The following is a 23884-nucleotide window of genomic DNA, read 5'->3' as shown; positions in this document are numbered from 1 at the left end:
GGCATTGCTTTTTGAGTTTCCGGAGTTCAGACTTTTTTTGTTTAACTTTCACTTTGTTTTGGCGTGTCTCTTAAACTTTAACCAGCATTACACCAATATTGACATAACTTTGTAAAGTAATCATTTAATCAACATTTTCTTACTAAAAATCTTTCAGGTATCTCCATCTGCATATCATACTTAAGACAATATAACTTTTTTTTTGTTTTTAAATTTTAGTGTAATTTAGACAAACACACCGAGATGTTGGTTTCCAGCAGTGTAATATCAAGATATCATTGTATGTTCTTAGGTGCAGGAAACTGCCCTGGCATTTTAATCAATCTTGGATAAAGACCTAAAATATTCCTTAAAACTTTTATATGCTAAAGTTCCTCATAAAATAAATCAGTTAACTTCCATAGAACTTAGGAACAGTGTCAGTCTCTATTTCCGTAACTGAATAATAAACAAATATTGAAACTATTAGTGTTTGAGGAAGGACAGGGTGGCGCAAATAGAGAGTCATGCCATGCCTGTCTTCTTCACTACGTCTATTCAAAACAAGCAGAAAAATTGGGAGAGAGAAAAGGAGAGGAGTTAAGGAGAAAGTTGGGGCACTTGTCTATTTTTTTTTTTAAACCATCAAAGGTGGGGAGAACAAGATACGCCATAATGGCCTATATTCCACCCCCAATTTAAACACTGAATTTTGCATCAGTTTTTCATTTTGAATACAGAAAATATCACAATGCATGTATTTACATTTTTGGTACTGATTAAAATGTCAAAACTGTCCTTACTGCTTTCAAATGGTTCAAATAATCATTTTGTGTTAGACTGACTAACTTTGGGGCAAGAGATAATAGGCATGTTTTCCACAATGAAAGGAACAAAAAATGTATTTCAGAATGTAGTCCTAGTAGGCTTAAATTGAGATTTGTAAAGTAGATTACCATAATTTTTAAAGTTTAATTATAACACAATATACAAATTAATTTATTTGCACTGACTTGTTTCTGTTTCTGCAAGGAAAACTGCTTGTAGAGTAACAGTTAGCTGAGATCTTAGTTAATGTGCAGTTACCCTAGATGTGCTTGTTCTGAGTTCAAACAGAAGGAATAATTTTTAATAACCTTTCAGATAAAAGATTTCCAATTAACCAAAATGCCTGATGAATATTCTGGGTAACATGTCAGAAGATGCTGTCTTAAAAAGTAAGAAGTTATATTTTAATGAAAGGAATACGGTTATCTACTGCCCTAGCTTATTGATAAAAATAATTACCAGTGTATTTCAAGAGTATGTTTCTGGTAGTTTCCACACTGTGGAAACACACAAGAAGGCACAGATCTTGTCCCAAAGACCTTACTCTAAAAATTGGGTTCACTAAATCCATTAGGACCCAGGAAGAATGTTCTCCTTATATGGGATAGGATAAGAACATAACTGGAGACAGGACACACAGTATAGTTAAAAAGATTGATTGATTTATTTTGAATGAATGTGTTAATTACAGCTTTTTAAAATAGTGTCTCTGTTTATACTGTATGATGTCCAGGACAGTTAAAATGCTATGGGTTTTAATTTTATAAATCACAACTTTGCCCCTCAGTACTAGATTCACTTCCTTAGGCCAGGTGTACACTACAGATTTCTTTGAGCATAGCTCTGACAGTTAGGGGTATGGAGAAGGTGTGATCCCCAACAGAAATAGCTATGAGGGCAAAAGTCTCTAGTGTGGACGGAGTTAGACTGCAAAAGGGAGTAGGGGAGGGGTTTACTATGCCAGTGCAAAGCGCAGCTCTGCTGGTATAGCTTCAGCACGCTAGCAGCATTTTGCCAGATTGGTATACTGGTATTCTTATACTGACGAGGTGCTCCTAGTGTAGACCTAGCCTAAATTTTCTAGCTAGTAATCAGGATGTTTGGACTTACTTATTACAGCACCAAATTGTGATATCTACATATGTGTTATAAACAGGCTTGGCAGAATTATATTTTAATTTTTTAAATAGTTTTAATTTGATAATATCCAGGTTTATTTTGAAGCATTTTTTATTTTATTTAAATGTTCCTAGCTGTACAAATCTGTGGATTTTAAGCTCCCCCCCCCATTTTTATCAATTTAAATAGTCACTGTTGTGGGAAATTATGAGGGAGGAGTCTGACAATAATTGTTTAATGAGAGCACACATTGAGATTAAAAAATTTTAAGCTTTATAGCTGTTAAAACATAAATTGTCAACATCACATGTCCAAATATACAAATTAAATAGCCTTAGATCAAATTCTGAGTTTTCAATCAGCATTTTTCTTTCTTTGCAGATCTGTAAATTTCTGTTATCAATGGAAATATGTTTTTGCTAGTTTGTGTGTGTGGTGCAATCATCACTTATTGATCATCTAATCCTTCCAAATCTAGTTATACATAGTGGATAAGCACAGCTGTGTTTTACATTGTCTGAATCCATGCTGCAGCGCTGTCTTAACCTGAATGGTGGTTACATCTCTCAAGCAGGGAAAAGGAATTGGTACCCCATCTCTGAAGGGAAGAGGAGTGGGATGAGAATTCTCCACTTGACCATCACTCTTCTCTTCTCTACTTTCCCAATGTAAAGCATCATTCTCTATGGGTGAGGAACAGTGGCCTTTATTTTCCTTTCATGTCTTTGGGGGACCAGCTGTCCAGCCCCCAGCTGTCACCTGATCTCTTCAGTGGGCCATCTTTTCCAAGCCACAGAAAAAGCGTCTTTCCACAACAGCAAAACTTCAAATTTGGGATAAACTCTCTTGCCACTGCAGACTTGTGTGGGCTCCAAAGTAAAATCAACCTACCATCATCTCCCCATGGTGTATGGAGCTACCCTACAGCCAACAGCAAACTCTACACAAGGGAGTGGAATTGACACATGGAATTTCCCTAAGGAGAACCTTTGTAAAATACTACACTGTGTGTATGTGTGTGTGTCTTCTTTACACCATTCATTTTTTAAATAAAGAGGACAAATTATATAACCCTGGGAGAAAAGATTGAACAGAGGTATGTGGAAGCAGACAGTGCCAAATACACTGAAGCCCTATCCCAGGCAGAGATAGCTACTTCTGGTAAATACCAGTGGGTTCTCTCTCTTCCTTTACTGGTGTGAAACACTTTGGCAATGCTTAACTTATGATTGTATTAAAATTTAACTTTTACACTGGTTTTTATATGGCTGTTATGTAGTTCTGTACCATGGTTATAACCCTGCTTGGTGTCTCCGCAGGCAAGAACAAATCTTGTGATGACATTGTTGTGGCATTATTGTGTTGTAATGTGAGGCCCTGATATGGTCACTTTGGCTGCTTAGTCTCTAGATGTTAAGATGATGGACCCTGTAGAAAAACTTCAGATAACCTGATGACTGATGGTTTGGAATAGTGTTAGGTGTGGACACAATATTCAAAGTACTGTGCTGGAACTGTTCAGAATGAGTTCCAAACCAGTCCCAATGTATACAGTGGATTTACCCTGTTTATAGGGAACAAATTTGTGTAGGGCGGGAATAGATGATCATGGTATGTTCCATTTATCACTCTTGCTGGGGTTTGAGGAAACTGAAGCACATCATTACTCTTCACTGTGGCTTTTTGCCTTTCATCACGACACACTCACCATCTTGACTTGACCTGCATGTTTATTTAACTGTTGAATTAAAGCATCCATGATCAACAGAAAGTAGCCATGCTACATGTGCTAAATTGGACCATCTTTCTTGCCGCTTATTTTCTTGGCTGGAAGTCTACATCATTTTGTATATATCACACTCCTCAGGATTTATGTTGGCTTTGACAAAGATTGCTTTTGGCAACTAACTGGATAAGAAAATGCTGTTGATACAGAAAACCTGAAATCTGTTAAATGTCTCTGTGCTATCTTAGTAACTGATACACTGGTTGCTATCAGCATAAATGCACTCCTTCGCAATACATTTCCAAAGCAAAGTCGGATGTGTGCTTTTTCTTTTTTTTTTTCTTTTTTTTTTTTTGGGAGGGAGGCAGGGGGATTGTTCAGTGCTACTTTGTAGGCAAGACTTACTGCTCTTGTCAGTGGTCCAATGTTAAGTCCTTACTTTAAGTACCCGGAGAGGTTGTGTGCCCATGTGTGTATGCCAAAACACACCCTCTAAAACCAGTCATTCAGTGTTGGGAATAAGGGGTGGGAGATGTAGGGGGAAATATTTTTAAAGGGTCTGAAATGGTATATAACCTTGTTTTACACTAGCATCCCAAAAAGGGAAGGAAGGCAGAGTATATAAGAACACAATGGTACAATATCAGTTATACTAATTGATAGTGCTGTAAAATTTTAAAGTTCAATACTTGCATTTTTACTACCTGTCTTTCTCTTAGACAGGTTTATATACCGTAAACACTTTTTTCAATCTTAATAGACTTCTAATATACAAATCAATAAATCTTATTGTAAAAGAGCAGTGTCTAATTTATCATGCATCGTTGTGCATTTGAGGCATTAATGGACCACTAAAACGCAAACCTTCATGTCTTAATGTTACATTGATCTACCAAATTAAAATGAAGAGAGCTGAGCCAATCAATAAAATGTGATGTCTAATCAAATTTCTTACATTTGCTGTTCTGATGGCGGTTAGCATCTTCTCAACTGAATTCTCATTGCTCAGCAAGAAAAATAGGTTGTTACTATTTCAAGGCTAACTTTCAATGGCTAATATCTTTCCCTAAAAAGGCACATTTAGAGAAGTATCAGCTTAGTGTCCTTTTTTTTTTCAGCAGTTATTTTAGTATAACTCACTGTAGTGATAGTTCTATAAATGGCTGAGAGACCTCAGCTCTTTCTTCTTTAGGCTTCTGAGTTAAAAAGTTAATGGAAAAAGTGGATCTTTTACCAGTCAGTGACAGTTGGATGGCTTGATGAGGGTAGGGTGGCCAGTTGTAGAACAGTAGTGTAAACAACAAAAGTATGTGCCAACTGTCCTACTGCTCACACTGTGGCAGCTATATTTTATTGTTACCGCTCTAGCGCAGTTAGAAGTAGCATGGGAATGTGTCCTCAAGCTGGGAATCGCACTCTCTGCTTGAAATATGAATATACTCTCACAAAGGTTAAGGTAGTGTCTCCACAGATGATTGTCTAACACAATTCTGGGAGCAACACACTAGAAAAATGGTTAGGGTGATCATATTTCCCTATGCTGAATACGGGGCACCTGGTAAAATTACTCGTGTTCAAGCGAGTTTAACGGCAGTCAATCAGAACTATGCAGTACAAACGTTCAAATTAATATCAAGTTGACTGAGCCCCTGTTAAAAAGAAATACTACGTAGTTGGATTCATTTATTTACTTTCTTATGGCTTTAGGGTTCATACGGGGAGAGGTGACACACCCCCACACCCACACACCCCCACCCCTCCCACACACCGACCGACTGACCCTCTCTTCGTGGCACTCTCCGCCCTCTTTGCCTGGCTGGGCCCCTGGGAAGGACCCAGGAGTGGCGCCAGGGTTTTTGGCGCCATAGGCGCAGGGCCGGCTCTACCCATTTCACCGCCGGTCCCGTGGCTCCGGTGGACCTCCCGCAGGCGTGCCTGCGGAGGGTCCACCGGTCCCGCGGCTCCGGTGGACCTGCCGCAGGCACGCCTGCGGGAGGTCCACCGGAGCAGCCTGCCGCCCTCCCGGCAAAATGCTGCCCCCCCCCCCCCAAATCCTGGCGCCCTAGGCGACTGCCTAGGTCACCTAAATGGAAGCTCCGGCCCTGGAAGGACCCCACCACTCCTAGTACCTGGCACCGTGTCTTCCTGAGGCAACACATGGGGTGGGGGTATGCAGGGTCACATGCCCCCCCCCCCGCCCCAGATTTCTGCCAGGGTTCACACCAGAATGTGGCCAGCAGCAGCCTTTTGGCACTGTGTGAGAGGGACGGGACGGGAGCCCTTTCCAGCCACAAGGGAGGAAGGCGGGGGGAGGGGGAGGGATGACCTGGCCCATTTCTTTGCAGAGTTCATCTCTCCCCCTGCCCCCCTTGTGGCTGGAAGCAGCTTGTCTCTTCCTGCCTGCACAGTGTCGAAAGGCAACTAACACCTCCAGGCTGCTGCTGGCCACTGACGTAACCCAGCCGCCTCATGTCCCTCCCCCTCGCCCCCCCGGCTACAGAGCGGGCAGGAAGGGGTTAAGCCCTAAGATGCATTGTGCACCAGGGCCCAGGGAACCTGACTGTCGGGGTTCAGCAAACCCCGCCAGAGAGGTGGCTCAGCAGGGGAGGGTGCCTAGGGGACAGAGCATCCCTGGACTCTCTGGGGGCAAGACGTGTGGGTGGGTGTGTGAGAGAAGAGGGTGCTAAGTCCCTGCCCTTGGGGCTGCTGTGGAGCCTGCAGGTTTGGAGAGGCTTCCCCGTACGAGCACTGTGTGGGGTTTTGGCACACGCAGGGCTCGGCTCCTCCTGGCCAGCACCCCAGGCCAGAGGGTCCTGGGATTTCCTGGGGCACCAGCCTGACCAGAGTCAGTGGAAGAAGGAAGGAGCCTGCTGGCCAGGCTGTTGGCGAGCTGAGCGCTCCAACCAGGGGCTGGTTCTCCACACAGCACTGGGAGAAGGATGCACCCCGCTGTGGGAGTAGATGGAGGAGCAGCTGGGATGCGGGGGCGAAGGGGCAAAGCAGTGAGAGGACAGCGAGAGGGTGAGCATATAAAGGGCTGATGGGTGGGCAGCAGAGGCGACACATAGCCGGCTGCCATCTGGCACCTTCCCGCACTCACCAGCCACTGCAGCTCACAGTGTGCAGCCAGTATCAGCTAGAAATGGGATAGGTGGCGGGGCCCTGCTCGTCGAGAGCCCCCACGCAGTGTGGGCTGTGCTGACAGATCAGCAGGGGGAGCAGCCCAGCCCCTCATGCTGCATCTTTACCCCACAACGAGCCTTACACACTCACCCCCGTTATTGGCCACTGGACCCCCTCCACTCACGGCTAGCGAGCAGGGATCTGGCCCACAGAGGACCTGCCAGTACTGATTGGGGGGATTGAATCTCTACTACACATTTTGCATGGAAGCTCTCTTATTACCTCAACTGCACTATAGCATAATTTTGTATTTTGTTTGGGTAGGTCTGACTAGCATTGTAACTAGAGCTGTTAGAAAAACAGAAATTAGTTTTTCATTTAAAAAAATTGCCCATTTTCAGCTAAACATTTTGAAATCTGAAACTTTCCCAGCCAGTTCTAGTTACAACTGTGTTTCAGAACTCTGCTATGGTTGCCTTTTTTGAAACAGACTCCATCCTTGGTGTTGCCACAATGCTAGAGTTGTGCTAATACATTTTTGAGGGAAGGTTTCTCAGGTCTACAGTGGAATGTTTGGTCGGGAGGGGGTGTTGGGAAGGAGCAGAACACCCCCAGAATAGCCAATAGCCCAGTGGCTAGGGCACACACCTAGGAGGTGAGAGGCTCAGGTTAAAGTCTCTGGTGTGTATCAAGCAGAGCACTGGTACTCCTTGGTCCTTCCTATTCCCTGCCTGTGTTTAGTCTTCTGTGGGCTGTAATACTTCACTATCATTTTGGTTGTTGGATTTACTGTGCAGGTGTTGCTGGCCTGTGATATGCAGGAGATCAGACTAGATGATCTAGCGGGCTTCCTGGCCTTAAATTCTATGACTCTGTGGCCGGGCTGTTGGCTATTCTGGGGTGTGCACATGCACTCTTGAAACTTTTCACACACAACAAAGTTAGAAATATAGTGTTTTTGTTCCACATCAGAATGAAAACAAATGTCAAAACCTCTAAATTTTTTGTGAACTGGAATTTGTATTTTCCAGCCAGTCTTAGTCCAGAGATCTGTCTGGTGCAAAAATATCCTTTTATTTGCTAATATAAAAATCAAACGTCAAGAGATGTTTCAATTGCATTTTTTAAACTATCTGAAATTAGTGTGCCACTTTTTCTCCAAAGTAGCTGCCATTTGATTAAATCAAAATCAGCTACTGAACAGATTAATAGGACAATGTTCTGCACTGCTCAGTTCCTTTTTGATGTTTTCCTGTTTTGTCATTTTTTCTTTTTACCTTTTACTACCAAGGAATAAAGGTTTTGTTTTGTTTTGTTGCTTTATATCAATGACCTATTAATTATTCCTAAAGCCGTAAGTGTAAATGAGAGTGTAGATTGGGTTTTTTACTTTTACTGTGATTAAACAGAGTTCACTCGAAAGACTTTCTTACTGATCCTCCTCTGCCAGAATGCCATATTTAGCACTTAATTATAAGGTAGATTCTAAGCCTTATACAACTACACTAGTTCATAGATTACAAGGTAAAAGTGACTTAATCAGTGGAAAACTGTTCATTTCTGTGTGTAGAACAAATGAATACTTTTGATTTGTCTTGGAAATAATTCAATTAATCACAGTGGTTTTTTTTCTTTAGCAGTTTGCTACTGGGCAATATGTCTACAGAAATGCCAGAATGTGGCACATGGGGGTACTACTGAAGAATTTGCCAATATTGAGAAATATAACAGACCTGCTGTGATAAGCAATAATTTAAAAAAAAAGTTATTTGCAAAGCTCAGTTTATACAAAAGGAGACTTGTATGGCGTTAATCATTTTGTCAGATACATCCTTTGCAGGAGAATGTGGTATACTACTTGTCTTAGTAAGTGAATACCCTTGTAAAATATAAAGAACAGATATATGTAATTCTGTATCCTAAGGCGTTTGGATAGGACATAGTAAAGTGCATCTGTTATAATATGTGTGTTTGTAATACTGAAAATAATTAGTTTTACTGCTTGATTATTGGGAGGCCATTCAAGTATTTCGGTATTGCCAAAATATCCTTGTTAAAACAATTCCTTATAGTTTCATAACTGGGTTTGTATCACACCATTCATGTGAGTGTTATAAAGCAGTTAATAAGTTATCTATGCCTAAGTCATTTAACCATCACTGGATTACTGATCACCTCTGGATGGAATATGGTTACTGTTTAATAATGCACAGAATCAGTACATGGCAGTTTAGGACAGTGGTTTTCAACCTGTGGTCCACAGACCCTGGGGGTTGGCAGACTTTGTCTAAGGGGTCCACGAAAGGTGACTATGAAAATAAAGTTTCAGACCCCAGAAAAGACATTCAATTTTTCTGATCAATCAATAGTATGTGAAAATCCCCCCCTACAGGTCAAAACCCAGAAGTGTCGTCATTACCTGAGAAGCCCACAGTTAGTGCCCTTTCTGACGCTGCATCAAATGTCTTGCCGAGCACATGCAACGTTTATAGTTGAATTTTGTTCAGTCAGTTTTCAGTCTCTCAGACTTCTATGGTAGGGGTCCGCGGACCACAGGTTGAATTTCCGAAGGGGTCTGCACCACCATTTGAAATTTTGTAGGGGTCCGCAAATGAAAAAAGATTGATAACCAGTGGTCTAGGGAATACTGTATTCAGTTGAAACTTCAGTGGGAGTGATCTAGAGAGGCAAAATATAACTACCCAAACTGGAATTTGTCCAGGACACTGAGTCTAACCTCATCCCTCATGCAAAATATGCCATGGAATCTTTAATAACTAAAAGTAGTCGTGACCTATATTTTATGTCCCATTTCATAAACATTCCCTCCAGTAGAATAGCGAGTCTTAGCACAATACTTAAGGAGTCACCTTGATTAAATTGAGTGAATGTTATATGGGGCCAAGATAGTGTAACAGTGGGTGTAACACAAGTCCCTTTGACAGAGATCATCCATAACTTAGATGCTATTGCAAACCTATGTGGGTAAAAATACCATCTGATTTTAACATTTTTATTTAATATGATTTTATCATACTGCTGCAAACATAATGAAGGGGTTTTGGGGAAGGGCAGGGGTGATGTTCCCCTTTTGGCTACAGAGCAATTTCTAGAGCTGTACTCATCAGGCTAGTGATTTGAGCTTAGGCCTGGGAGATAGGTACTCTTGAGCACAGCTGCTGGGATTTGTTTGACTTTCCTTGGAAAATGCCAATTCATCAAAAACAAAACTTTTTGCAAGGAAAAGATTAATTTTGATGATTTTCTTATTTCGAAAACTTTTTAGAAAAAAGTTGCAAAATTATACATTTTTTAAAATTAATTGTTTTGATTTTCACCATTATTTAAAAAAACATGTTTCAGTTAACCTGAATTTTTTTTTTCTGTTGTTCACAAACATTTCGAGATTCCATCTTTTTTTGTAGAAGCAGCAAAGAATCCTGTGGCACCTTATAGACTAACATCTGTTAGTCTATAAGGTGCCACAGGATTCTTTGCTGCTTCTACAGAACCAGACTAACACGGCTACCCCTCTGATACTTGACATCTTTTTTTGGCCATTTGGGACATGGACATTTTTTGAAAATTTCAAAATTTTCACAAGATGAGAAAACAGTTTCCAGCCTAGCTCTGCTCCTGAGCTGTAATCCAAGTTCTGACCAGCTCCCTCTCGAAAATGCATAAAATCTGGTTTAATTTCTTTCTGAAAAATGGGAGATATCTACCTCAATGGAGTAGTGCAGATTTGGATACAAAAAAGATGAGTCCAAAGTATGTATTAATATTGTGGTTCAAGAACATTTTTCCGCATGAATATCATGACCATCTGAAGTATTTGATATAACTGCGTTATGTCAGCCTCCATCAGAACACACGTTTGTTGGAGTGGGAAGAAGAATAATTGCCAAGTGGAAATGGACACGATTTCTAGTAAAGGATTTGCCCTTTAAGAGGATATTACAGTGTAAAAAAGAAGACAAAATTATTTGAATATTACAGGGGTTGATTTTTGCATCTTTTTGTACATTGGTTTTTAAAATATAATTACCAACCAGCTTTTGACATTCAAAACCCACATTGTGTGCATATGGTAGCCAAATAAGGCTCTTTTTATTTATTTGCAGAATTGGCAGAGTTAACATTCCTACAAAGAAATTGCTGCAGTAAAAGCACAATTATGACAAGCCAGAAGGGAAAGAGGAAATGAAGAATGTGGGGGAAATTATTTTTTAGTTTTCATTTTAATAAGGAAATATACAATTAAAAATTGCATGTGTCACTTAAATCACCAAACCCTTTAGAGGCATATTATAGACACAAATTGAACTGATTACAAAGCTTGCTCAGTCATAAGCCTCCCAATATTATTGTGCAATATACAGTGTAGTTGTAGCCCTGTCAGTCCTAGGATGTCAGAGACACAAGGTGGGTGAGGTAATATCAAAGCGATCACTCTGTATTTGACCCATCAGTCCTCATCCTCAAAGGAAACCTGCATAAAGCTTTCAAAAGACAAGCCTGGGAGCTAAAATTCATTACTCTGCTAGACACTAAAAATCATGGACTGAACAGAGAGACTGGATTTATGGCTTGTTGCAACAAACTGTAAACCACTAACCCCCTCTTTTGGTCCTATGACTGTAGAGATGTTAATGGGCCACTCTACCTCAAATGCTCCCTTACAATATATGCTAATTACTTATGCTAAATGATCTGTTCCACCTTGCATTTTGTTGAGACCCTGGGAGTATCTTTCTTAGACCTGTTTCAGAGTGGTAGCCATGTTAGTCTGTATCAGCGAAAAGAACGAGGAGTACTTGTGGCACCTTAGAGACTAACACATTTATTAGAGACAGCTCTCCAACCTGAAGCAAATACTCACCAGCAACTACACTCCACACAACAAAAACATTAACCTAGGAACCTATCCTTGCAACAAAGCCTGTTGCCAACTCTGTGCACATATCTATTCAAGGGACACCATTATAGGACCTAATCACATCAGCCACACTATCAGAGGCTCGTTCACCTGCACATCTACCAATGTGATATATGCCATCATGTGCCAGCAATGCCCCTCTGCCATGTACATTGGCCAAACCGGACAGTCTGTATGCAAAAGAATAAATGGACACATCAGATGTCAAGAATTCAAAAACCAGTCGGGGAATACTTCAACCTCCCTGGTCACTCAATTACAGATCTAAAAGTCGCAATTCTCCAACAAAAAAAACTTCAAAAACAGACTCCAATGAGAAACTGCAAAATTGGAATTAATTTGCAAACTAGACACCATTAAATTAGGGTTGAATAAAGACTGGGAGTGGATGGGTCATTACACAAAGTAAAAACTATTTCTCCATGCTGTTTTTCCCCTAACGTTACTCACACCTTCTTGTCAACTGTTGGAAATGGGCCATCCTGATTATCACTACAAAAGTTTTTTTTTCTCCTGCTGATAATAGCCCACCTTAATTAATTACCCTTGTTACAGTTGATATGGCAACACCCATTTTTTTCATGCTCTGTGTGTGTGTGTGTGTGTGTGTGTGTGTATATATATATCTCTATATATTTTCCTACTGTATTTTCCACCGCATTCATCCGATGAATTGGGTTTTAGCCCACGAAAGCTTATGCCCAAATAAATTTGTTAGGCCTGGTCTACACTGGGCGGGGGGGGGGGCGGGGGGTCGAACTAAGGTACACAAGTTCAGCTACGCGAATAGCGTAGCTGAACTCGAACTACCTTAGTTCGAACTATTCACCCGTCCAGACGCTGTGGGATCGAAGTCCGCGGCTCCCCCGTCGACTCCGTCACCGCCGTTCACGGTGGTGGAGTTCCGGAGTCGACGGGAGCGCATTCGGAGTTCGATATATTGCGTCTAGATGAGACACGATATATCGAACTCCGAGAAGTCGAACGCTACCCGCCGACCCGGGCGGGTAAGTATAGACGTAGCCTTAGTCTCTAAGGTGCCACAAGTACTCGTTCTTTTTCCTAGACCTGAGGAAGAGCTCTTTGTAGCTTGAAAGTTTCTCTCTCTCTCTCACCAACAGAGGAAGGTCCAATAAAAGATATTACCTCACCCACTTTGTCGCTCTCACATTATTCTTTATGTTAGTTAATTGATAAATGACCATTTTTAGATTTGTTAAAGCGGTTAAACCAAAGTATCATTTTACTAACCAGAGATAAATGTAGTAGACTACTGACTTTTGATTCCTTTGCATTGATTTTTGTTGCCTTGTGATGGGATGGATTCCCCCTTCTGGGGTGCCACCTGATGTACTGGGATTTCATGAGCACCTCTTGCTCAACCAGCCGGGGTTCCCTCTCCCTGCTTTGCTGAATTAGGCTCTCTGGCGTCTGGCCTCTTGCAGCACACACAAACAGGGCCACACCCTGCTGCAGTCACAGACTGAAGCCAGCTCTGTGTGAGAGAACTCCCTCAGCACTCATGTGCACACCCCTTCTGGTGTGTACCATCTTGCATTGTATAGAAAAACCTGCACAGCACAAGCTCATAAAAATCCACCCTCGTCCTCAATATGAAGAGAGATATGCACGACTTCTTGCCCACCTCCCCGTTAGAAATTACATAAACTGGGTTTTATTATAAACAAGAAGTAAGTTTATTAACTACAAAAGATGAATTTAAGTGGTTCAAGGGATAGCAAACAGAACCCAGCAGATTACCTTAGTAAATAAATAAAAGCCGCAGACTGAGTTTTACACACTAGATAGGTAGGATACAAATTAAATTCTCACCCTGAGTGATAAACAGGCTGGCAGATTCTTACAGCACAAGTTGCCTTGGCTTTCCCAGGTTTTCTTATATAGGCCAAAGATCTTAGCCTGGGACTATCACTTCTCGCAGTTCAGTCTTTGTTCCTCAGGTGTTTTCAGGTGTGTTCTAGGGAGAGTGAGGCCCCCTCATGTTGTCATTGTCCCTCTTTTATATCTTCCCCCCCACTTTCTGGAAAGCGTTGGGTTTTTTTTTCTGAGACTTGTGTCAAACAGTTCCCATTGTGTAGAGCTATCTCTGAGAGGTATCTATTGCACACAGTTCCTGAGGGTAATCCTTATGCTTTTGTGCATTTCTTCAATAAGCCACTAACATTGTTTGGCCTCATCCAGTGTAGCACATCTGAAATATAGAGACACGGTCAATATTCACAGCTTCAGCTACAAAAATGATAGATGCATGCAAACTGGATAAACACATTCAGGAAATTATAACCTTTCCAATTATATTTTACAAGACCAATCTTGCATAAAGTCTATCATAGTTATACCGTATTCATATCATGAGCATATTTCCATAAAGAATATGTGGTGTAACATCACATGCCTTTTGCAGGATTATTTTATGAACTTCATATATAACTAGCATTACATACATGTTCTAATACTGTAAAACTGAAATACAGAGGAAGGTTTGGGTGCATGATTAAATTGGCTTCCCACAGGGAATGACTAAGGGGCAATTCTCTCTCTCGCTCGCTCATGCGCTCTCTCTCTCTGTAAGTGCCTTCTGTCAAAGCTGTATTATGTTCTATGCAAATAATTTTTGTTGTCGACTAATCTGCCATCTTCAGTTTCTGGTTGACCCGGCAATATTTTGATAGACTGTAGCCTCCATTCATTTCTCATCCTGCTTTCCACAGATAATAAAAAAAATATTTTATGATGAAATCTATCGCCTCCAACACTACAATTCCATTTCATATTGGCATTAACTCTAGTGTCATGGTACCAGGCAACTAAATTACTTTAGAAACTGTGGTTTGGGGCGTGGTCACTGCCTCTCTCTAAGCCTGAGAAGGTGGGTGGGTATTATCAGAAGTTGATCTAATAAATAGGGGTGGCTAAACTTACTGACGCTCTGAGCCGCATACAACATCCTTCAGAAGTTCGAGAGACTGGGCACACCAGCTGGAGCAGGGCTTCAGCCCTGTGGTGGGGCTATGGGCTTCTGCCCTGTGGGAAGGTGGACCTCAGGGCTTCAGCCCTGCAGGGTGCACTTGTTGGAGCTCCAGGAATGCAGGGCCGGGGGCTTGGGACTTCAGCCTGGCAGGGCATGCTTTCTGGGGCTTGGAGCTGCAGCCTGGCAGGGCATGCTTTCTGGGGCTTGGAGCTGCAGCCTGGCAGGGAACACCTGATGGGGCTTCAGCCCTACACCTGCTGATGCCCTGATCCTTGGCAGGCGTACCCTGTGGGGCTGAAGCCCCAAGATCCTCCGACCCTGCTGGGCAGAAGCCCCAAGCTCCCTCCCGGGCCTCCCCCCCCACCCCCAATTTGATAGATGGAGAATGGAGGAGATGTGAGTGGCTTTGCAAGCTGCACTTTAATTGTAAAAGAGCTGCAGTTTGGCCGCCCCTGAACCTCACTCACCTTGTGTCTCTAATATCCTGGGACTGACAAGGCTACGACATCATATCTCTAAGCTTCTCAGTTCTAATATTAGCTGTTTTATATTACATGCTGTGAAAACTGACACTAGTGTGATGTGGTGGTTATATCCCTTAACATGTTTAAACAGGACATTTTCATGTAACAATACAACTTAAACTGTCTTTTTTGCTAATCCGTATATCACCTCATTCAATAAATTTACCTTTGTCTCATTCAAATTGCTCGGAAGTTAATATGTACAAGAGTGGTTCCACTCTGAAAAGTGACACTAAAAATGCGATCATGGGGTTTTGCAACTGTTGTGCCTAGGGACTTCTAGATCGAACTTTCTCAATTTGACTATAATGGATGGATGTTTGTTTTTCTAATTGCCAGCCATGCTGTGAATGAGTCGAGTTCTCCTCTGGGACTTAACACAGCAAACACTCACTGGAATAGTATCCAAACTCTCAGAATTGATTGCTCTTAGGACATACAGGTGAATGAAACAGTAGAATGGATTTTAAGTGACAAGTTGCAACTTTGTTAATTTAGCAGTGGGTGGAGGTGGTGTACACACCTATCCATCTCCTGTATTTGGTCTGCAGAGACTTCAGGCTTCCCCTTCTCTGCCTACAATGGTATATAGCAGATCTGCGCCTGCTAGCTGCAAAGATCTCCAATGGCCAGTGATGGGACACTAGATGGGGAGGGCTCTGAGTTACTACAGAGAATTCTTTTCCAGTTGTCTGGCTGGTGGGTCTTCCCCACATGCTCAGGGTCTAACTGATGGGCGTATTTGGGGTTGCAAAGGAATTTCCCCCCGCCAGGTCAGATTGGTAGACACCTCCCCACCACTGGGGTTTTTTGCCTTCCTCTGCAGTATGGGGCATGGGTCACTTGCCGGTTTAAACTCACAGACGCCGGCTTCCTCCAGGCCCGGAGTGTGTGTGTGTGTGATCAACCCCCCTGCTCCACCCCAGCCCCTTCCCCCAAGCCTCCACCCCTGTTTCTTCCCTCCCAGGCCCAGGGGCGGCTCTAGACATTTCGCCGCCCCAAGCACGGTGGCATGCTGCGGGGGGCGCTCTGCCGGTCGCCGGTCCCGCGGCTCCGGTGGACCTCCCGCAGGCGTACCTGTGGAGGGGCCGCTGATCCTGCAGCTCCACCGAAGCCGCGAGACCAGCAGACCCTCCGCAGGCACTCCTGCGGGAGGTCCACCAGAGCCGCGGGACCAGCGGACCCTCCGCAGGCACGCCGCCGAAGCCTGCCTGCCTGCCTGCCGCCCTCCCGGCGACCGGCAGAGCGCCGCCCCAAGCACGCGCTTGGCGTGCTGGGGCCTGGAGCCGCCCTTGCCCAGGCCCCACCCCTGCCCTACCTCTTCCCGCCCCACTCCACCTCCATCCCGCCTCTTCCTGCCCAGTTCTGCCCCCTCTTCCGAGCGTGCCCTGTCCCCGCTCCTCCCACTCCCTCCTAGCACTTCCTGCATGCTGTGGAACAGCTGATCACTGTGGGCAGGAGGCTCTGGGAGGGAGAGGGAGAGCTGGCTGCCGATGGGTGCTATGCACCCACTAATTTTTTTCCATGGGTGTTCCAGCGGACGCCTATGTTTAAACGAATGTAAATAGTGTATTCTCTGTAACTTTAAATCATGGTTTGAGGACTACAGTAACTCAGCCAGAGGTTATGGGTCTATTACAGGAGGGGTGGGTGGGGCTCTGTGGCAATGTGCACAGGGGCGGCTCTAGGCACCAGCAAAACAAGCTGGTGCCTAGGGCGGCAAAATCTAGGGGGCGGCAAAAGGCTGGGGCCCCAGCTCATCCTGCCGCTGCGAGCCGAGGAGCGGCCCGTCCCCTGCTCCTCGGAGGGGGGGGAGGGGCCGCAGGCTGGGCCGGTGGACCTGCCGCAGTCATGCCTGCGGGAGGTCCACCGGAGCCCCGGGACGACTGGACCTGCCGCAGGCATGACTGCGGAGGGGGCGCTCGTCCCGCGGCTCGGCTGGACCTCCCGCAGGCATGACTGCGGCAGCTCAAGCGGAGCCGCCGGACCCGCGAACCGTCCGCAGCCGCAGGAGGTCCAGCCGAGCCACGCGGGACCAGCGGTCCCTCTGCAGTCATGCCCGCGGGAGGTCCGCTGCTCCCGCGGCTCCGGGGCGCCTCCCGCGCATGACTGCTTGGGGCGGCCAAAAAGGTAGAGCCGCCCCTGAATGTGCAGGAGGTTAAATTAGATGATCATGATGGTCCCTTCTGGCCTTAAAGTCTGAGTCTCAGAGGTGCACCCTGAGGTGGAATCTCCTAGCAGGAGATACACCTAGAAGGGGCCATGCCCTCTTCCCTTATGCCCCATAATAATTGGCCTATTGGAAACACATGGTCTCTTATGGTGACCAGTTCTCCATGGTCCCATTTCATAAGAGGGCATGCCAGGAGCACCAGCCACTGCCTTAGGGCCTGCTCCAGAGGATGCTCTCACAAAAGACTAAGTGCCTGCTGATGAGGAAGAAACAACACCTTCCCACAAATTCTCCTCATTACGAGAGGAGGCTGTTAAGCTGCCCCACCATTTTACACTGATGGTTTCAAGGCCTTTCAGGACCTTATGAAATGATTAGTGGAGGCCTTACTAATTCCATTGGAGGAGATACAGGAATCCCAACATTTCCTGATAGAAATCTGGCATACGTTTCCTCAGGGCAAAATCGCCTTGCCCAGCAACGATGTTCTGCTGGCCCAAGCCTGTACTGTATGGGAAACTCCAGATACTGTACCACTTATGTGTAAGTAGACTGATAAAAAAACCTATATCCCACCCAGATGCTCAGGAGTATTATTTTTTTTCCCCATTCTACACCCAACTCCCTAGTTGTCAAGGCTATTAATGAACAAAACAAGCAACATTGGTCTTGCTTAACACCATCTGACAAGGAACTGAAATGACTGCACCTTCTAGGCTGCAAGAGCTACTCCTCTGTGTCTTTGCAGTTCACAGTAGCTAATTAACAAGCCCTGATGGCAAAATATGATTTTACAAATTATTCAAATTGTTCATCTTTTATTGAACACCTGCCACAGGATCAGAAGGAATGATTTGAAGCCCTCATAACAGAAAGCCAAACAATTGCCAACATGTCTCTCCGGGCTTTGCTCGATGCTGCCAATGCAGCTCCATGTTCCATGGCTATGGCAGTAGTCATGCACCGAGCTTCTTGGTTTCAGTCTTCCAGCCTCCCCTGGGAGGTCCAATATATTGTCAAGGGCCTTCCTTTTGGTGGGCCCAAGTTGTTCAATGACGCTACAGCCAGGTCTCTTCCCTCTCTTAAAAACTCCCGGGAGCTGGTACAATCTCTGGGCACCTATACACCTGCAACAAGGAGAAAATACAGTAGATCATAGATAGCTTAATGGTCTCACCTAGTCCACTAGCAGCACATGAGACTGACTACACCCCCCTCCACCTCCCGGAAAAATCTCAGGTTCTCTAGGAGGGCCTTCCTCTAAAGCCCCAGCAGTCTTTACCAAAGGCCTCTGCGCTGTTGCAGCCCACCTTCGCCAGATGGGAATAATTGACTTTCCCTAGCTGGGAGATTGGTTCCTGAAAGGTTGCCGATTTCTCAAGGTACAGACAGAAACTACTGAGGTCCTATCTCTGTCCAGTCACTGGGACTCTTTCTTGACACAGAAGATCCTACCCTTCCACCTACTCCACACATGGACTTAATTGAGGCCACTCTGGACTCCTCCACTGCCAGACCATACTTGCTCAAGGATGGATTTTCTACAATGTCCAGCCTCATTTCAACAATACAACAGAATCTGCAAGCCACAACAATGATTCGCCTGCAAGTTCCGGGCCATATGGGAGCCTGTACATTTGTGACACCCTTAGCAAGACTACAGTCTTGGTGTCTTCAAGCCTGGCTGAGAACTATACCAACAAGCACAGTCTATCCAAGTGAGTGTCCATACCTCGGAGGGTCCTTGTTTCTCTAAATTGGTTGAAGGCTCCACAGAAGGTGTGCCTGGGGAAAGGCCAATGGTGCTGGGGAGCTCCGGCCTAGGAAAGCCCCAGGCTGCAGGCCTGGTAAGGCCTATTAGGTACTGGGTTGCAGGGGCAGCCCACGGGTAGCCAGAGGCAGCAGGTCCAAACCCCTTTGCCTGTGATGAGTGGCTGATGCTGCAGTCTGCCCCAGTGAACAGGGGCTAGATGGAGACGGGGAGTAGCCAAGACTGAGGCGAAGTGGGGATAGTGGGTGGGAGTTCCCCTGGGAGGGGGAGACCCAAAACTGTGGGGGTACTGCCAGGGGGCAGCACCTAGTTAAAGGGGCACTGGGGTCCTGGGAGGGACACGGAGGCCAGCAGTGGTAGCGGATCACCGGCCGACAGAGGGCGCTCCAGAGGGCTGGTGAGCTAATTCCCACGGACAATCAGCAGAAAGTGCCGCCGAGTGAGTCTGCGCCCGTTTACACGGATCATCACTACAGATGTCTCCCTGCTAGACTGGGGCACACACTTCCAGAACTTCACAGCTCAGGGCAAATGGATGTCTTGGAAGGCGATCCTCTATATCAATGTATTAGCTCAGAGTGGTTCATTATGCTTGCCAGCACTTCCTACTGCACATTGGAGCCACCCAATCAGAATGATGCCGGACAGAGGAGCAAAATCCCAAACCTTATGTACCGAATCCGTAAAAGTATGGACCTGGTGCATATCGTACTGCATACAGATCTCAGAGGTTTATCTACCAGGACTGAAGAACACAGTGGCAACTGCCTTAGCAGGCATTTCCTCATTGACCACTAATGGCAGCTGAATGATGTATGCTGAGGGTATATCTACACTATGAAATTAGATGGATTTAATATGTCGATTTTTAGAAATCGATTTGATACAGTCGATTGTGTGTGTCCCCACTTAAAACCATTAAGACCATTAAGTCGGCGAACTTTGTCCTCAGTACCGAGACTAGTGTTGACTTTTGGAGCATTGCACTGTGAGTAGCTATCACATGGTTCCTGCAGTCTCTGCTGCCCATTGGACTTCTGGGTTGAGCTCCCAATGCCTGATTGGGCAAAAACATTGTTGCGGGTGGTTCTGGGTACATGTCGTTAACCCCCTTCCCCCCCCCCGCCCCCGTGAAAGCAATGGGAAAAAATCATTTCTTGCCTTTTTTCCTGGGTTATCCGTGCAGACGACATACCACGGCAAGCATGGTTAGCCTGCTCAGCTCACTGTCACCGTACGTCTCCTGGATGCTGCTGGCAGACATGGTACCGCAGTGCTACGCAGCAGCAGCTCCTTGCCTTTGCAAGTTAGCAAAACCAGTTAGCAGCCGTATTGTACCGTCTGCTGCTGTCTCCTGGTTCCTCCTGGCCGGCCTCGGTGAGGTCGGTCGGGGGCGCCTGGGCTGACATGGGTGCTCCTGGCTGGCCTCGGTGTGGTCGATCGGGGGCGCCTGGACATAAATGGGAGTGATTCCAGGTCATTCCCTTCTTTAAGTTTCGTCTAATGGAATATCAGGCAAGCCTACCAAAGAACCAGAGAGGCAAACAGCCGCTCTGGGTCAGAGCCCCAGACATCCCGCTTCTATGATGAGCTGCATGCCATTCTAGGGGGTGCCCCTACAACTACCCCACCCCTGTGCTTCCCTCCTCCCCCACCCCTCCCGGGCTACCTTGGCAGTTATCCCCCCATTCGTGTGATAAATTCACGCATTCTTTATTAATTCGAAACAATGACTTTATTGCCTCTGCAAGCGGAGATCAAAGCAGGGAGGGGAGGGCGGTTGGCTTACAGGAAGTAGAGTGAACCAAGGGGGCGGGTTTTCATCAAGGAGAAACAAACAGAACTTTCACACCATAGCCTGGCCAGTCATGAAACTGGTTTTCAAAGCTTCTCTGATGGGCAGCGCTGCCTGCTGCGCTCTTCTAACTGCCCTGGTGTCTGGCTGTGCTTAATCGTTTCGTCTTTTAAAACGGAGTTCTGATAGTACAGATTCGTCTTCCCCATATAGCGATCAGATCCAGTACCTCCCATTCGGTCCATGCTGGACTCCATGGTCACCAGCGCTGATGAGTTCTGCATGGTCACCTGTGCTGATCAGCTCGCTACGCTGGCCAAACAGGAAATGAAATTCAAAAGTTTTGACAGGCTTTTCCTGTCTATCTGGCCAGTGCATCTGAGTTGAGAGTGCTGTCTGGAGCGGTCACAATGGAGCACTCTGGGATAGCTCCCGGAGGCCAATATTGTCTAATTGCATCCACACTATCCCAAATTCAACCCAGCAGGGTCGATTTCAGCACTAATCCCCTCATCGGAGAGGAGTACAGAAATTGATTTTAAGAGCCCTTTAAGACGACAAAAATGGCTTCATCGTGTGGACGGGTGCAGGGTTAAATCGATCTAACACTGCTAAATTCGACCTAAACTCATAGTGTAGACCAGGGCTCAGTGGAATTAGGGATATGGGGATTGGTCCGTCTTTGAGCAGGGGGTTGGACTAGATGACCTCCTGAGGTCCCTTCCATTCCTGATTTTCTAAGAGTCTATGACTTCTCTTGAATAAAGTCTGCTAGTAGGGCTAAATTAGGGTGACCAGATGTCCCAATTTTATAGGGACAGTCCTGTTTTTCGGTCTTTTTCTTATATAGGTTCCTATTACTCCCCCACTCCCACCCCCGGTCCCAATTTTTCACATTTGCTGTCTGGTCACCCTAGGCTAAATATTTTTAGTGTCTTGGTGATATAGACAAATGACAAATAATGATTGGGGTAAGATTGCCAACCTCAATTTCACTTCTGACCTCAGCAAGATGTTTATAATACAATTTGACTATTTTCAAGTGGTGACTTGGCTGAGTTGTATAACAATTAAAAAGACTAGTGGACCGCATTCTTGACCAAAATTAGTACTTTAAAGCATAGTGGAGTTCTGCTGATGAAAAGAGAGAGAACTCCTACAAGTATGTTCAGGGGCTGCGCATTTCCTAAAAAAACCTAAGCAATTGTAATGAAAGTTCTACATTCATCCTCAAGGCGTCTTGTTACGCCTCATTGCACTTTTTATTGACCTTGAGGTTTTGATGTATTTTGACAGAATACTTACTACGGTGCCTTAACTTTGTGGTAAACATAACTTAAACTGAAAGCTTAGTGACCTGCTGTACTCTAATTAGTTCTTTGATTTTTCTCTTGGAATGAGTATGGCAAAACTCTGAAAATAATGTGCATGTGTGCGCATATGTATACATACAGTTTAATCTGGGTCCCCTCCCCTTGCCTTCACGTTTGCTTTATCCTGTAGCTTAGAGAAATTTCTGTAAATGCACCAAAATCTTACCTGCAGGTAGAGTTTTCTTTTTTTGAGACATGAAAATAAGTGTTAGAGAGACAGTTCTCTCACGTACTATCTCTTGGGCTAGACAAATTTAACTTTGTTAATACTTAGTTGGTCTATAGATCAAGTGCTCATTATTAGATTGTCACCCTGCTTCTGCTAGTATTTTTGTAAATAAATGTGAAGGTTTGCAACAGAAACTCATGAAGAAGCCTTGAATAGGTTACAGGTTAACAAAGATTTAACTTTATTTTGCAATACATATAAGAACAGACTTTTTTTTTTATGAAAGCATCTCACGATCACATTCTTTTTCTTCAAATTCAGAATAGCCAGGGAAATACACAGAAATACATCAATTTAACAATTAAGTTATTTATTCAGAACACTGACCTGTATACTTCCAAAGTGTATCCAGATTATAGAATCATAGAAGATTAGGTTTGGAAGAGACCTCAAGAGGTCATTTAGCCCAGCCCCCTGCTCAAAGCAGGACCAACCCCAACTAAATCATCCCAGCCAGGGCTTTGTCAAGCTGGGCCTTAAAAACCTCTAAGGATGGAGAGTCCACCACCTCCCTAGGTAACCCATTCCAGTGTTTCACCACCCTCCTCGTGAAATAGTTTTTCCTAATAATCAACCTGAATGTTTTTATGCATCAACTCATTTGGATGTCGTTAGTTGTACTTAAAAGTAGCCTTTTCCAGGAATCACACTGGGCTCCCAGAAAGATAGTCACTTTGGTGTATCCTCTCACCTTGATTAAAAACGTTCTCTTTTAATTGGAGAGCAGCAGGACTTAAACACTATGGGTGAGATTCTGTGATGCATCTCTAAGAAGTGCAGCACAGAACGCACAGCCATTGGAGGGGCTAGGGCTGTTTATGGTGGCTTTGAGCCACCTTTGTCCCCCTCCCAATCTTGAGCTGCTCTGGGGACTGAAGTGGATTCCAGCATAATGGAGACAGCTATCTAAATTATGGCAACCTCCCTGTGCTGCTCCGTGTGCCCTGTTAAGCCTGCAGAAAAGACAAAGCAGGGGTGAGGAACTCGTCCTAGGAAGTCTATGTCTGACTTTACACACACAGATGCATACATCCTCTACATGACTGATTACAGCCACTGTGTTGTTCACATTAAAATATTAAACCAGAGAATAATATGACTATTAAAAGGAACCAATATGAAGATGGCATAAAATAAAAACAAAATATTGTACACCTTACATTTAGATCCGCCTCAGAGCTATCAAGAGAGTATAAAACATGGCTACAGACACAATTTGATTCTTATATCCTCACCTCTCAGCAGCTGGGTTCCCAGCACTTGCTGGAATCTCAGCAAGTCCTTGCAGGTGGAATTGCAGCCAGTGATGCTCT

At 44.7% G+C, this 23884-nt stretch overlaps 1 protein-coding gene and 1 long non-coding RNA gene across 7 annotated transcripts in view; both read left to right on the top strand.

Moving 5' to 3' along the window:
- The window catches only part of LOC120401745, a 30120-nt gene extending 25561 nt beyond the window's left edge, over positions 1-4559 (top strand). Inside the window, exons 2-3 of the long non-coding RNA XR_005596697.1 lie at positions 1123-1196; positions 2308-4559. This is a non-coding gene — a long non-coding RNA (uncharacterized LOC120401745). The remainder of the gene's footprint in view (positions 1-1122; positions 1197-2307) is intronic.
- The window catches only part of MAP7D2 (MAP7 domain containing 2), a 144611-nt gene that overhangs the window by 30506 nt on the left and 90221 nt on the right, over positions 1-23884 (top strand). The window lies entirely within an intron of this gene.

This window comes from Mauremys reevesii, linkage group 1 (assembly GCF_016161935.1).
Source record: "Mauremys reevesii isolate NIE-2019 linkage group 1, ASM1616193v1, whole genome shotgun sequence".
Classification (NCBI taxonomy): Eukaryota; Metazoa; Chordata; order Testudines; family Geoemydidae; genus Mauremys; species Mauremys reevesii.
Note: the sequence above shows the minus strand (reverse complement) of the source record. Positions and strands in the feature narration are given on the sequence as shown.